Raw genomic sequence first — 14,905 nt, forward strand, 5'->3', positions numbered from 1 at the left:
ATGTATAATGACACGTATCCTCCATTATTGTACCATACAGAATAGTGTCACTGCCTTCAAAATCCTCTGTGCTCTGCCTGTTCATCCCTCTCTCTCCCTAACCCCTGGCAACCACGGATCTTTTTACTGTCTTCATTTTTTTTTTTTTTTTTTTGTCTTTTCCAGAATGTCATATAGTAGGAATTATACAGTGGGGAGCCTTTTCAGATTGGTTTCTCTCACTTAGAACATGCACTTAAGTTTCCTCCATGTCTTTTCATGGCTTGATAGCTCACTTCTTTTTAGCACTAAATAATATTCCATTGTCTGGATGTACCACAGTTTATTTACCATTCCATCTGCTGAAGGACACCTTCGTTGCTTCCAAGTTTTGGCACGCCATAGTCTTTTTGTAACCTAATCTTAGAAATAACATCCCATTACTTCTGTGGAGTTCAGTTCATTGGAAGCAAATCAATAAATTCAGCCCGCACTCAAAAGGGAGAGATTACACAAGGGTGTGAATATCAAGATGGGGGAGGGAGGATCACAGAAGCTATCTCGGAGGTTGCCTACCACACCAGGGAAGACAAGTGTTTACAGCGACCTTGACCATGCCCAACCAGCCACATCAGTGAAAGGATGCCCTTTATAGAATCTGTGCCTGAAAAGAGTCTACTCTTGTTTTACTGTAGAATAGTTTACCAGAGTACTAAAACTACTGAGCGACACAAATGGATGCTATTTTGCTCATTTTGAGAATGATCCTAAAGCAACGCGCAGCACTATAAAATTCTCTGCCAGCTCATTTTACTAGAAAAATAGAATCTACTTCTGGCGCATTTTCTTGTACAGCTGCCCATTCCATTCAAGTTTTTAAAAAAAGAGAAGACCTCCCAATTAATCTATGCCATTTATTCCGCTCCTCCCTGTACTGCAGAGTGGAGTATATGATAGAGGACAAAATATCTGATAAATAAAATAATTCCAGTATTATTGCACGTATTATATCACATATAGTTACTTATACTTCTGTACAGAAATGACAATGAGCTGAATATACGGTTTTACAGAGTAGGCATCCACTTGAGAAATGTTCGGATGTCATGTTAAAGTGCAATGTGCCAAATTTAAAATAAAGAATATTTATTACTGCTCACAGTAAAATATGTATATATGTGATATCGTTTTATATAGAGATTGATAAAATATCACTGGAATGTATATAGGAATTCAGATTCTATATTTTTTTGGTAGGGAAACTTTATCCTATTTACCATCAAGTGGAATGGAAAGGTGAAGTCTGGTGCTTTTTTTCATCCGCAGATCCTAAAATCCCCATACTAGTCCAACATTTGGGGGAAAAGTATTTGTGAAACCATCTCTCGGTGGGAACAGTGGATCTACACGCTTATTTACAACTTTTAACAGATGAATCCCTTAACTCTCTGAGAGGTGTGTCCAAATGTAGCATGGAACCTCTGCTCTTTGCCTTATTGGGTAGTTACATCCAACCTGAGTATGTTAAACAATTTGGTGATTTCTGCCTCAGGTGGAAACATGAAGGTCCACGATAGTTAGAAAACAGTGGCACCACATCACCACAAGAGGGAGTAAAGAGCCACAAAAACATCTCATACGGCTAGGCTCTAGCATTTCCGAGAAAACAGAACTTTTGCTGTTTCTATTCCCCCCACACTCTTACCTCTTCTAATAATCCAGAGACTTTCTTCTGGCCAAAGGCAGGCCCAGTACCTACAGATCTCTCTGTAGAAATGAAGAAAATAGAACCGGGAGCAGGTTACTTCTCCTATGCTGTCCCAGGCTGACTTTCCAGAGGAATGCTCCCAGATACCGATTCACACAGAAGTGGGTTCCTGTCTCATCGCTGAAGACACCCTTCAGTGCTTGCCTCTGCTCTCTGATTCACCACCCAAGCCCAAATATCTGGTTTATGAGAACACATGCCATGTTCAGTGATTCGAGTAGTTCTTGAATTAACTTACCACAGCACTAAAGTAACTAGGTAATACAGGGGCCAATGAGTAACTTTCAAAGGCCAACAGTAAGCACTCAATAAGGAGAAAGGTCAGACTTTGAGCCTAAGAAAACACACCTTTCTTGGAATGACATAAATAGAAATCCTCAGTTATAATCCACAATCATTGCTGAGTCCTTTGCGCCTGGGGAAGTTCTAAAACTCCGAGCCCCGTAAATGGTAGCCCATTATACCGAATTAACCGTCCAGGGTGTTTGGGGATTTTTTCATTGTTAGCACAGCCTGGGGGAAAAAAAAAATGATGAATAGAGCTGAATAAGATAGTTTTCCCTCATCAGAGTTAGTCAGACGCTGCAGGCAGAATGTCAGGCAAAAAATACAGGGAAGAGTAAATACAATGGGAGACAACTTATGACTGTGACCATAGAAATGTGATTCCTTGAGTCCTGACTGATGCTTACTAATCCTGTTTGGATTCAACAGAACAGGTTTCCAAACTACGATTTAAAACTTTTCTTGAAAATAAATTATCAAATCACTGCCGCAAGAGTTCCCTCGTTTACTAGATCCCTATGATAACTCTTCTCCAAAGAGTTCAAAGTGTTGTACTGAATAGAAATGTGAATTTTTAAAAAACACTGTCAGAGGCAAAGCTTAATCTAGTCATGGTGCTGGGAGAAAGGTTGGGAGATGGGAAAAACCATAACCAAGATGTCTTAAAGACTGAAGATGACTCCAGGTGGCTGAAGAAAGAGCAATGGCAAAATCTTTTGGCCTGAAAACTTTCAGCTAGCTAAAGGACTGAGAATACAGCCATGGCCCTGTACAACAGCCATCTTGAAAGCTTGGGGGAGCTAATTGCAACTTGGGAGACATGTCACATCTTGAATCTTGGAATCTTCCAACAGACTTCAGATCCAGAACGTTTCATGATACAATTCCCAAAACTCCTCTCCCTAACACTCTTCTGCTATGAACACTGGTCCCTCTTCTACAATGCTCATTTAACATTAAGAAATATATGCCTCCAACTCACCACATACTTGTATTCCTGCCATTGTATCAGTGTTCCTTCCCAGCTTTAGATCTGCTCAAGTCAACATGATTTTACAGTTCGGCCCCAAAAGCTCAGAAACGCCTGAGAAGCAGGCCAGCCTTGCACACAGGCCAAGTCTCTAAGTCAAGCTCTAAGAAGTCTCAGCAAAGGAACGTGAAGTCCCGGTGGCTTGTCAGGATCCATCTCTGCAGTCAGGGGAATATGAAGCTTTGATTGGTCAGACCTGGGTCACAGGCCACATTTAGAGCTGGGGGTGAAATTAGCTCTATCTACATTGAGCATAGGAGAAGAGTAGATCCCCAGTTAATGTGAGAAGCTATTAGAAATAGAGTAAATGGGGACTTCCCTGGTGGCACAGTGGATAAGACTCCACACTCCCAATGCAGGGGGCCTGGGTTCGATCCCTGGGCAGGGAACTAGATCTCACATGCATGCCACAACTAAGAGTTTGCATGTCACAACTAAGGAGTCTGCATGCCACAACTAAGGAGCTGGCAAGCTGTAACTAAGAAGCCTGCCTGCTACAACTAAGGAGCCAGCCTGCTGCAACTAAGACCCGGTGCAACCAAATAAATAAATAATTTTTTTTAAAAAAAAAGAAATAGTGTAAATGAATTCTGGGCAGCCAAAGAGTAACACGTGTCTACCTCCACCACTTTTCAGGCCTTCCCTCTCTATCATACCCTGCACAGGCCCATTTAGCTTCCAGGGAACCTTGGATGTCTGAGTCTAGTGAACATGGAGCCCTTGGTGTTGTGCAGTGTGGTGGCTCTGACTGTTCACAACCACATACCAGGTCATTGCCGTGTGATGAGGCTCATTAGTATCCATTCACTCAATACTGTTTGAGTCTCTGCTCATATATTTTGTTAATTTCTATTGTCAGCAAGTCACCCCCCCCACCATACACACACACACACACACACACACACACACACACACATCACAGGGAGACAAGCCAATGATAACATCTGACAGCAACAAAAAAGACCTCAGATAATAGGCATCATGGTGATAGGGGAAACTTCAAGGATGGTCAGGGTGATGGAAGGTGTTCATTACCACTGTTTTAAATTCATCTTAGAACAAGCCATGTCATCTGTACAAATTCATGTAAAATAAATCATTTGTTTCAAATAAACATCTCTATTCCCCCCTTTCAGCATTGTATTTAAACAAAATAAATTAAAAGAGTAGATACTTTTTACCCACATCTGGTTCCTGTATTAACCACATGTAATTAAATCAGTTATTGAGTGGTTCACTAGGGAAGAGTGATTATCCTTCCACAGTGAGACATCTCCAGATTTTCAGAGCAGCAAGCAGATATAATGAGAATATAACAATTCTTCCAGGAGAGACATTCTTTTTCCTCAAAGTGATCCAGTTCTGCCCCCACAGTGTGTAATTTGCCACTGGAACATCCCACTATCAGCCTTTTGGATGGTCCTGGGGGTACTGACTCCTAGGAACTAGGTCTCCTGATGCTCTCAGATCTACCATGAACAAATGTGGGCTCAGGAACTGGAGGATGCGGACTCCCATCCTGCTAGACTGGAGAGTGCACAGGCAAGGAGCAGTGTGTGTGTGGTTAAAAGGGCAGCTACCATCCCAGCTCCACCACATACCACCTGTGTGCCCTTTAACAGTCTTTCTTTCTGAGCCTGAGTTTTCTCACCTGTAAAATGGTGACAAGAGTTCCTACCCTCTAGAGTTGTGATGGAGACAATATGGTCCACAGAGAGAGTTTAGCATAGTGCCAGGCACATGGTACTAAATAAAGATTGGTTTTGATTAGGGTTTTGATTTGTGTTATCTTTTTTTTTCTCACTTTGTTTTTAAGTACTCAGGAGGTGAAGCTTGGCCTGAACTCTTACTTCCATCAGGAGGACTGTCATTGACAACTTAGAGCAACCTTAAACAAGAGGAGCTCAGTTAGATAACTTGGTCCTTCACTAAATATAAGTAAACAACCGGTACTTAGATTTCCTTTTACTTACCAACTTGGAAGAGCTAGCAAACAAATTTTAGTCAGCCTAAGGAATGTTTAAAAACCCTAATATCCTCTTTCTAGAGAGTTTGTCCTTCTAGTTCACATTATTTTGACTCAGTTCTGGCTCAAAGATATAATATGATGCATCACACAATCCTAAAAGGAAAAGGTCAGAGCATTATTAAGGGTGATAGCTTCTACTTATTGAGGATACACTAGACATCCTGCTATGAATGTTTTATGTGCCTTAGTGATTATTTGAGATAGGCACTGGATATGCCCATTATACAGATGAGGAAACTGAGAAATGAAATGAAAGAAAAGAAGTTTCAAAGAAATGAAATCACATTCCCAAACTCCAACTACGAAGCTTGTTTCCTTAACATTAGGCCACTTTGCAGTCTTCCAAAATACTTTCAGTGATTGCAAATGCTTAAAAATAATAAAACTTAATTTGAATCAATATATTTTCATGATACTTTAGGACAGACTTTAATTCTGAGTTCTAACTGGTCTGTCTCCACTGACCAGGTCAGGTGCCTACTAGTCTGTTTCTAGGCAAAGTTTCCCGGCACTAAGTTTTCTTAGGTTCCCTCTCCCTTCTCTAAAAGAGCAAGCACTTTCCACAGCGAATATAAAACCAACCTAGAAATCATCTTGTATCAATCAGAACTCTTTCAGTTTGAGTCAGATACAAACTCAATCAGTTTGAGTCAGAAACTTGACTCAAACTGGCTTAAGCAAAAAAATTAAATGTATTGGCTCCTGAAACTGGAGAAGTCCAGGGGAAGGCGACTGCGGGTGAGGCTGGAAGTACTGCCTCAGATGATAGCATCAGGACTCACTTTCTCTCCATCTCTCCATCCCTCCACTTTCCAGGTTCCTTTCTTTCTCAGCCTGCCTCTCTCCTCAAGGCAGCACATTGGCTGCCAGAAGCTCCAGACTCACAGCCTCATAGTTTCAAGTCCGGGGGGAAGACAGAAGGATTCTTTCCCTGTATCTCTAGCAAAAGTCCTAGGATGATTTACAGTTGAGCCTGATTGCACAGCTGCATTGCATGTTCATTCTTGAATCAATCACTGACACAAAGGGGAGGCCATGCTCTGATTGACCAGACCCACGTCATGTGCTCAACTGTCATCAGAGTTACCATCAGCATCTGGATAGAGAGCTGGAGGGAGGTGGTACTGCTGTCCTACAGAGAAACCAACATGTTGTTAACAATAGAAAGAGAATGGATGCTGAGCAACAAAATGTAAATGACCACAACGTAAACGATGTTAGGTCCTAATACCCTATGAGCCTAGGGACGCAACTACACATACTCTTAACTAAACTCTGGGCCCTTGAATGACAACATGACATAACATGAGAAATCAGAACAATTCCTAAAATCATGGCCAGATAACGATTGCCAACCTATGGGCAGAGGTCCTAAGTTCGGGCAAAATATAGATTTAAAGAGTTAATATAAAGCATCTCTCACTCAACAATTAAGTTATGCCAGAGTCAATACCTGTGAATCCAGAGCCATGTAACAAGTATCAATCATCCCTCTTTCCCCACACGCACTTTGTCATGACCTTGGAAATTCCAGGATTTAAAACAAAGGAGCCATAACAGAGACTAAAGGAGCCAGAGGCAAGCAGGCTCAGAAGCTTTCAGCTTATCCTGAAGAGCTAACACAGGAGAAAGGTTCTTCTCAGATGGTGTCCATATGGTTTACATATAGTGTACATGGAATTTGTGTCAAATCTACAGCCAGGGACAAGAGTGATGCAGAAGGAACAGACCAATCACCTTTCTTAGAGCTGTGATACACCGAGAACATGACCTCAGCCTGGCACCGGTGAATGAGAGGAGTCATTGTTGAAGAGAGCCAGTGAACTGCTAAGACGGAATGTGGCTCTGGTTGGATGAAACCGTTAGCACAGCCCTGGTACCCTTGGTTGAATATGTTATTACATTTCAAAAGTAAAGAGAAAGGTGCAACACGATAGCTAGTGAATACTTTCAAAATGAAGATTAACATTTATCTCCAAATATGAATCTTCCTCAAATATAAACTGCTAATTTAAAAGGCCTCAAGTATTAAGTCTCCTAGATAAATTCTCTGTGCATCTGATTCCTTCTTCATAAAACAGCCTGGATGATGGTTTTAGTTTCAAATCTAAAATTCAACAGCAAGCATTTTCTTAGAAAAGGCAGCTACTAACTACAGAGGTATCTTAGTCCAGCGATGTGGCCTCAGTTCACACTAAAAACCACTCCCATCACCTCCGCATCCCTGTCCACATTCTCCAGGTGGTGGTGATGATGACGATGATGATGGTGGTGATGGCGGCAGCTAACAGGAATCGAGCCCTTATTATATGCTAAACGCTCTTCTTTACCTAAGTGCTTTACATGGATAATTTAAGTATTGCAATTATCTTCACTTAACGGATAAAAATAACAAGAGATGGAGAAAATAGTAACCTGCACAAGGTCACAGCCTGCAAGTGACTCCCTCACCTAGATGTTTAACCCAATCATCTGATTTGTGGACATGACAGTATGGATCTCAATTTTATTGCTGTCAGTAACTAGCTAGTTGTTACTTGTAATAATTTTCAGCATTCGAATTTGGATATGCATGAACAAGCCTCACATAGGTAAGGACAGGACTAAGATGATTTAGGTAATTTTTTGACAGCAACTTTCTTTGACCCATCACAGAACATTCTGCCATTGAATATCTGGAACTAGAGAAGAAGAATCCTCAGGATTCAACTCAGCCACCTACCCGTTTTCTGGGAGCCGTAGGGTGCTGTACAGTGTAGGGGTCTCGGTATCAGTCCTGGGTTCAAGTCCTGGCTCTGCCACTTACCAGCTGAGTCATTGGGAAATTTTCTTATCTTTTCAGTGTTAGTTTCTCTTCTATAAGGTAGAGGATAAACATCACATACCTCATAGTGAAAAAGTACGATATAAGACAGCTATGTTATTTTAGCCCCAGTAAATAAATGCTTCACAATAGCATCATATTCAGGGTGGGAAAGTCTGAATCCCAAGATGATCAATATAAGATATCTGCAGAAGGGACAGAAAATTCAGAAGAACACAGGAAAGCATTAAATTCAGAGACAGCCATTCTATCTCTGCAAGAACTAATCTTTTTTTAAATAAATTTATTTATTTTATTTTATTTATGGCTGTGTTGGGTGTTCGTTGCTGCACGCAGGCTTTTCTCTGCTTGCAAGGAGTAGGGGCTACTCTTCGTTGTGGTGTGCAGGCTTCTTATTGTGGTGGCTTCTCTTGTTGGGAGCACGGGCTCTAGGTGCGCTGGCTTCAGTAGTTGTGGCACACGAGTTCAGTAGTTGTGGCTCGTGGGCTCTAGAGTGCAGGCTTAGTAGTTGTGGCTCATGGGCTTAGTTGTTCTGCAGCATGCGGGATCTTGACCGAAATAACCCTCAACGTGCCACTTTGTCTTTCCTGGAGCAAAGAACAATTTTATCATCTGTAAAAACTTCCATCAAAGTTTCCCTGATCCACTCTCACTTGGTAGGGTTTTCAAATTATAACTATAGCAGCAGAGCTGCTAAGTGCGAGGAAAGGTGGGGGAGGGGTTTAGGAGGCACAGGTCAGGCAATTGGCCTCTACCTTTAGGAGTGCCCCTTCTTGAGATGCCAAGAAGCTGATGGTGATGGTTCAACACCACTCAGGGAAGTATGATGCCTGCTCCAACTCATTAGTCTTGCTTTTGATAATACCTGCTTCCCCACTACCAAAGCTATCCCTCCTACAATCAGCTCTTACTTCCTTGACAAGTGGACCAAGAAGGTGGAGAGGGTAGGAGGTTGGCTCAGTAGTTTATATTTCAGAATTCATCTCACCATCATCATCATCCCACAATATTATATGGTCATTGGAGTTTATCAGGCATCAGAACTACTGTTGGTTGGCTCTTTTAATTCCACAACATACCTTGGAGAGTATCCACATGGTATTTGCTGCCTAAAGTTAGCAGTCAGTCACTCTTAGAGACGATTCAAGAGAATATTTGATGAATCTTATGAGTAAGAGAAGCCACACACAAAGGAGTACATACTGAATGATTCCATTTATATGAAGTTCAAAAACAGGTGAAACTAATTTAGTGCTAGAAGTCAAAATACTGGATGCCTTGGGTGGGGATTTCTGGGTAATAGAAATGTTCTTAATCAGACTGCTGGTTAACAGGTGTGTTTCCTTTGTGAGAAAATTCTAGCACTGTATCTTTATGATTTTTCTATATGTATGTTATTCTTCAATAAGTTTACTGAGAAGAAGAGGAGGACAGGGAAGTAGAGGTGGAGGAGGAGAGAATGGAATAAAATAAAGAACAAAAGGAAATGAATGAAAATTTAAAACAAAAAGGTAAACGCAATATTAAGAGCTTGAAAAGATGTTCAACGTCATCGTTAAAATCACAATGAGCTATCACTACATACATATTAGAACAACTACAATTAAAAATAGTGATAGGGCTTCCCTGGTGGCGCAGTGGTTGAGAGTCCGCCTGCCCATGCAGGGGACATGTGTTCGTGCCCCTTTCCAGGAAGATTCCACATGCCGCGGAGCGGCTGGGCCTGTGAGCCATGCCCGCTGAGCCTGCGCGTCCAGAGCCTGTGCTCCGCAACGGGAGAGGCCACAACAGTGAGAGGCCCACATACCGCAGGAAAAAAAAAATAGTGATAATGCCTAATGCTGACAAGGATGTGGAGAAACTTGATCTCTCACACATTGCCAGCGTGAACGTAAAACGGCATAACCACTCTGGAAAATGGTTTTTGCAGTATTTATGATATGATTCAACAATCACAAGCTTTGGTATTTATCTCAGAGAAACAAAACTCTTTGCACACAAAAACATGTGTACAAATATTCATAGAAACTCTATTTATAAGAAAATATTGGAAACAACTCAAATGTCAATCAATGGGTGAATGGTTGAATAAACTCTAATACATCCATATACTGGAATGCTACTCAGTAATGCAAAGGAATGAATTACTGATACATGCAGCATGCCCATGGATTTCAAGGGCGTTATGCTTAGTGAAAAAGAAGTCAATCTCAAATAGTTACATACTGTGTGATTCTGTTTACACAACATTCTCAAAGATATAAAACTGTAGAGATGGAGAACAGATGATTGGTTACTAGGGATGGGAGGGGAATGGAGTGGGGATGGGAGGGGAATGGAGTGGGAATGGGTGTGAGTACAGAGAGTCAGGTAACATGAGAGAGTTCTTTTGTAATGATAAGACAGTTTTGTATCTTGATCATGGGGATGGTTACACGAATCTATACATGGGATAAAATTACACAGAACTCACAATCGTGCAGCCTGTGTAACTAAAACCACATTCACAGAAAGATAGACAAGATGAAAAGGCAGAGGGCTATGTGTCAGATAAAGGAACAAGATAAAACCCCAGAAAAGCAACTAAATGAAGTGGAGATAGGCAACATTCTAGAAAAAGAATTCAGAATAATAGTGAAGATGATCCAGGACCTCGGGAAAAAAATAGAGGCAAAGATCAAGAAGATGCAAGAAATGTTTAACAAAGACCTAGAAGAATTAACTAAAAACCAAACAGAGATGAACAATACAATAACTGAAATGAAAAATACACTAGAAGGAATCAATAGCAGAATAACTGAGGCAGAAGAATGGAGAAGTGACCTGGAAGACAGAAAGGTGGAATTCGCTGCTGCAGAACAGAATAAAGGAAAAAGAATGAAAAGAAATGAAGACAGCCTAAGAGACCTCTGGGACAACATTAAATGCAACAAAATTCGCATTACAGGGGTCCCAGAAGAAGAAGAGAGAAATGGCCCAAGAAAATATTTGAAGAGATTATAGTCAAAAACTTCCCTAACATGGGAAAGGAAACAGCCACCCAAATCCAGGAAACGCAGAGAGTCCCATACAGGACAAACCCAAGGAGAAACACGCCGAGACACATAGTAATCAAATTGGCAAAAATTAAAAACAAAGAAAAATTATTGAAAGCAACAAGGGAAAAATGACAAATAATATACAAGGGAACTCCCATAAGGTTAACAGCTGATTTCTCAGCAGAAACTCTACAATCCAGAAGGGAGTGGCATGACATATTTAAAGTGATGTAAGGGAAGGACCTACAACCAAGATTACTCTACCCAGCAAGGATCTCATTCAGATTCGATGGAGAAATCAAAAGCTTTACAGACAAGCAAAAGTTAAGAGAATTCAGCACCAGCAAACCAGCTCTACAACAAATGCTAAAGGAACTTCTCTAAATGGGGAACACAAGAGAAGAAAAGGACCTACAAAAACAAACCCAAAAAAATTAAGAAAATGGTCATACGAACATACATATTGATAATTACCTTAAACGTGAATGGTTAAATGCTCCAACCAAAAGACACAGGCTTGCTGAATGGATACAAAAACAAGACCCATATATATGCTGTCTACAAGAGACCCACTTCAGACCTAGGGACACATACAGACTGAAAGTGAGGGGATGGAAAAAGATATTCCATGCAAATGGAAATCAAAAGAAAGCTGGAGTAGCAATACTCATATCAGACAAAATAGACTTTAAAATAAAGAATGTTTCAAGAGACAAGGAAGGATACTACTTAATGATCAAGGGATCAATCCAAGAAGAAAATTTAACAATTATAAATATACATGCACCCAACATAGGAGCACCTCGATAGATAAGGCAACTGCTAACAGCTGTAAAAGAGGAAACCGACAGTAACACAATAGTGGGGGACTTTAACACCTCACTTACACCAATGGACAGATCATCCAAACAGAAAATTAATAAGGAAACACAAGCTGTAAATGACACAATAGGCCAGGTAGATTTAATTGATATTTACAGGACATTTCATCCAAAAACAGCAGATTACACTTTCTTCTCAAGTGTGCATGGAACATTCTTCAGGAAAGATCACATCTTGGGTCACAAATCAAGCCTCAGTAAATTTAAGAAAATTGAAATCATACCAAGCATCTTTTCTGACCACAACGTTATGAGATTAGAAATCAATTACAGGGAAAAAAACGTAAAAAACACAAAACACATGGAGGCTAAACAGTACGTTACTAAATAACCAAGAGATCACTGAAGAAATCAAAGAGGAAATCAAAAAATACCTAGAGACAAATGAAAATGAAAACACGACAATCCAAAACCTATGGGATGAAGCAAAAGCAGTTCTAAGAGGGAAGTTTACAGCAATAAAATCCTACCTCAGGAAACAAAAAAACATCTCAAATAAACAATCTAAGCTTACACCTAAAGGACCTAGAGCAAGAAGAACAAACAAAACCCAAAGTTAGTAGAAGGAAAGAAATTATAAAGATCAGAGCAGAAATAAATGAAATAGAAACAAAGAAAACAATAGCAAAGATCAATAAAACTAAAAGCTGGTTTTTGGAGAAGATAAACAAAATTGATAAACCATTAACCAGACTCATCAAGAAAAAGAGGGAGAGGACTCAAATTAATAAAATTAGAAATGAAAAAGGAGAAGTTACAACAAACACCACAGAAATACAAAGCATCCTAAGAGACTACTACAAGCAACTCTACACCAATAAAATGTACAGCCTGGAGGAAATGGACAAATTCTCAGAAAGGTATAACCTTCCAAGACTGAACCAGGAAGAAACAGAAAATATGAACAGACCAATCGCAAGTAATGAAATTGAAACTGTGATTAAAAAGCTTCCAACAAACAGAAGTCCAGGACCAGATGGCTTCACAGGTGAATTCTATCAAACATTTAGAGAAGAGCTAACACCCATCCTTCTCAAACTCTTCAAAAAAATTGCAGAGGAAGGAACACTCCCAAACTCATTCTATGAGGCCACCTTCACCCTGATACCAAAACCAGACAAATACTACAAGAAAAGAAAAGTACAGACCAATATCACTTATGAATATAGATGCAAAAATCCTGAACAAAATACTAGCAAACAGAATCCAACAACACATTAAAAGGCTCATACACCATGATTGAGTGGGTTTATCCCAGGAATGCAAGCATTCTTCAATATATGCAAATCAATCAATGTGATACACCATATTAACAAATTGAAGAAGAAAAACCATATGATCATCTCAATAGATGTAGAAGAAGCTTTTGACAAAATTCAACATCCATGTATGATAAAAACCCTTCAGAAAGGAGGCATAGAGGGAACTGCCCTCAACATAATAAAGGCCATATATGACAAACCCACAGCCAACATCGTCCTCAATGGTGAAAAAGTGAAACCATTTCCGCTAAGATCAGGAACAAGACAAGGTTGCACACTCTCACCACTATTACCCAAAATTGTTTTGGAAGTTTTAGCCACGGCAATCGGAGAAGAAAAAGAAATAAAAGGAATACGAATTGGAAAAGAAGAAGTATAACTATCACTGTTTGCAGATGACATGATACTATACACAGAGAATCCTAAAGATGCCACCAGAAAACTTTTAGAGCTAATCAATGAATTTGGTAAAGTAGCAGGATACAAAATTAATGCACAGAAATCTCTTGCATTCCTACACACTAATGATGAAAAATCTGAAAGAGAAATTAAAGAAACACTCCAATTTACCATTGCAACAAAAAGAATAAAATATCTAGGAGTAAACCTACCTAGGGAGACAAAAGACCTGTATGCAGAAAACTATAAGACACTGATGAAAGATAATAAGGATGATACAAACAGATGGAGAGATATACCATGTTCTTGTTTTGGAAGAATCAATAATGTGAAAATGACTATATGACCCAAAGCAATCTACAGCTTCAATGCAATCCCTATCAAATTACCAATGGCATTTCCTACAGAACCAGAACAAAAACTCTTAACATTTGTATGGAGACACAAAATACCCCAAATACCCAAAGTGGCCTAGAGGGAAAAAAATGGAGCTGGAGGAATCAGACTCCCTGACTTCAGACTATAACACAAAGCTACAGTAATCAAGACGATATTGTACTGGCACAAAAACAGAAATATAGATCAATGGAACAGGATAGAAAGCCCAGAGATAAACCCACGCACTTATGGTCAGCTAATCTATGACAAAGGAGGCAAGGGTATACGATGGAGAAAAGATAGTCTCTTCAATAAGTGATGCTGGGAAAACTGCACAGTTACTTGTAAAAGAATGAAATTAGAACACTCCCTAACACCATACACAAAAATAAACTCAAAATGGATTACAGACCTAAATGTAAGACGGTACACTATAAAACTCTTAGAGGAAAACATAGGAAGAACACTCTCTGATGTAAATCACAGCAAGATCTTTTTTGATCCACCTCCTAGATTAATGGAAATAAAAATAAACAAATGGGACCTAATGAAACTTAAAACTTTTGCACAGGAAAGGAAACTACAAACAAGATGAAAATACAACCGTTAGATTGGGAGAAAATATTTGCAAATGAATCAACGGACAATGGATTAATCTCCAATATATATAAATAGCTCATGCAGCTCAATATTAAAAAAACAAAAAACCCAATCCAAAAATGGGCAGAAGACCTAAATAGACATTTCTCCAAAGAAGACATACAGATGGCCAACAAGCACATGAAAAGCTGCTCAACATCACTAATTATTAGAGAAATGAAAATCAAAACTACAATGAGGTATCACCTCACACCAGTTAGAATGGGCATCATCAGAAAATCTACAAACAACAAATGCTGGAGAGGGTGTGGAGAAAAGCGAACCCTTTTGCACTGTTGGTGGGAATGTAAATTGATACAGCCACTATGGAGGACAGTATGGAGGTTCCTTAAAAAACTAAAAATAGAATTACCATATGATCCAGCAATCTCA

The sequence above is a fragment of the Delphinus delphis genome, chromosome 3 (genome assembly GCF_949987515.2).
Source record: "Delphinus delphis chromosome 3, mDelDel1.2, whole genome shotgun sequence".
Lineage (NCBI taxonomy): Eukaryota > Metazoa > Chordata > Mammalia > Artiodactyla > Delphinidae > Delphinus > Delphinus delphis.